We start from the raw sequence: 2,244 nt of genomic DNA, 5'->3' as shown, positions 1-2,244 counted from the left end.
AGCAGGCTGGGGGCTCCCTGCTTCCTCTGAGTCCTTTCTTTTAGCCTCACCAGGTACCTACTGACACAGAGCCTCATTCTGGGTCAGGCCCTAGCAAAGGGCAGACCACAAAGACAGAGTGCCTGGCACAGGTTCCCTCCTCTCCTCTTGCCACATGTGCTCCGAAAGAAGGTGCCAGTCCTTTTTTCGGTGGGGGTGTGGGGGTGTGGGAAGAAAACTGCAGAAGGGAAATCAGCATCACAGAACATCAGATTCTCAAGAGATATTAAAGATCTTCTAACCCTCCTTTCTCATTTAACAGATGAGGAAAGTGATGTCCAGACAGGCTTGTGCTGCAGGCCTGGTGCTAATAGGGCATAACCAACTTGGTAGATAGACACTGCCATAGTCCAGCCAGAGAAGGGCAGTGTTTTCCTTTAGGCAGGACCTGACCGATACTCATGATCCTTATAATCTGTGGGCCTTGCAGACCCAAGATGAGTCAGGCTTCTTGTGAGTCAGTCTGTTGACAAGCCATCCTTGGCCATTCCTAGCCCATCAGAAATAGAAGTCCAGGGGAAGGGGATGAACAGGCCAATTTAATTAGTGTGGGCTCTAAGGTACCTTAAGGTAGCCCTATTAAATTAAACAGCCTAGGGGAAAAAATAACTGTAATTATTTCCTTCAACTCCCTCCAATCTCCATGCTTCCCTCATTCACAAAACAACCTTTAAACTAGGGGCTTCCATACAGACAACCATAGACTAGGGTTCGGTATTTCCCCTTTTCGGTACCCTTCCCAGGCGATCTCCAGGTCCCCCCAGAGAACGGAGTGCGTCCAGAGGCATCCGTAGGGCCTGGCTGTATTCTAATTTAGGGAGGCTGTTACACTGAGTAGAACATTATTCCAAAAATGCACGAGTCTCCTTCCTGAACCAATGCAGATCGGTTTGCTGCGGGGCATTTCTTTTAAAAGCCCCTTTTCTCTTTTCAACAGATCAAAATAAGCAAACTTTAATGGTAGGGAATTATTCTTTATTTTGTTGAAATTTAGTTCTGAGTTTTCCTACTTGAAACGTGTTTTCCCCAGGACACTGACCTATCCTTTAATTGTTTGGTGCGAGGCATGTTAGGGGGAGGGGCGTTACTTGTTTATTGGAACAGCGCAGTTAAAAAAAAAAAAAATCAACCTAGGCTAACAGTTTCAAGGCTCCCCTAAAGATGTATCCAAACAGGCAGCCAATCAGCGCTTACACAGCTTTTTCTGCTTGACTCTTTTAAAGAGACAGTGCCGACAGTGTTTTATCACATTTAAAGAGAACCGCGCTCTGAAAGCAGTCTGAAAATGGGGGAGTCTTCCCCTATTTCGCTGGTTTCTGGTCTAAGAAGGGAGTCATCGTGTCTACTTGGGGTTCTCAGCGTGGACAGAGAGGAGTCCGCGGCAAATAGCTGGGTCACTCTGCCAGCACCCCCCCCCTTTCCCATTGTACCCCTGGGTCACTGACCACGGAAGCTCCCCCCCCCCCCCAGCCCGGCACTCTTGCCCCCCCCCCCCCTCCCGAATTTAGCTCCATTTATTTGAAGTTTGCTGATTTCTGTGGCGCGCATTTCCACGTTGCAGGGCACCCAGGTGACGCCCCGGTACCCGGGAACGGCACAGTCTCCTGCGGAGAAGCCAAAGAGCTAACTTGCGAGGGTTGCCAGACCTTAGAAATTTGGGAGCAATCACTCTCCCTTCTCTTAGCACAAGTCCCCCCCCATCCCCCCAGATTCCCCAAAGCACGCCGTGGACCTCTATCGCGCGGCTCCACTTTGGGGCTTTCCAAAGTATTTTAATGATGTAGTAAAGGAGCAGCCGCGCGCCTCGGCGCCGGCTCGGGCCGCTCAGCTCGCAGCGTGGAGCCCGGGGCCCGACACTCGGAAGGCGGACAGGGCAGGAGGGAGGGCCGGGGGCGGGGCGGCTGGGGAGCTGACTGGAGTCTGAGGAGGGGGTCGGGGTCGGAGCCCAGTGGGGAGGGCCGGCGAGGGGGAGGGGGAGATAAGGGCTGGGCCGGCGCGGGCCGGGCTAGGGGGGTGTTGGAAAAGAGGCCAGGGGCAGATAAGGGAGAGGGACGTGGCGGGAGGGAGCCGGTGGCGCTCCGCTTAGGGGTCCGCGCCCCCTCCCCTCCGACGCTGCCGCAGCGCCCCCGCCCCCCTATGGTCCCCGCCGCGGAGAGCGCCGGGCAAACCCCCTCGTCGCCGGGGCCAGGAGACGAGAGCTCCCCC

This window comes from Mustela nigripes, chromosome 14 (genome assembly GCF_022355385.1).
Source record: "Mustela nigripes isolate SB6536 chromosome 14, MUSNIG.SB6536, whole genome shotgun sequence".
Taxonomy (NCBI): Eukaryota; Metazoa; Chordata; class Mammalia; order Carnivora; family Mustelidae; genus Mustela; species Mustela nigripes.
Note: the sequence above shows the minus strand (reverse complement) of the source record.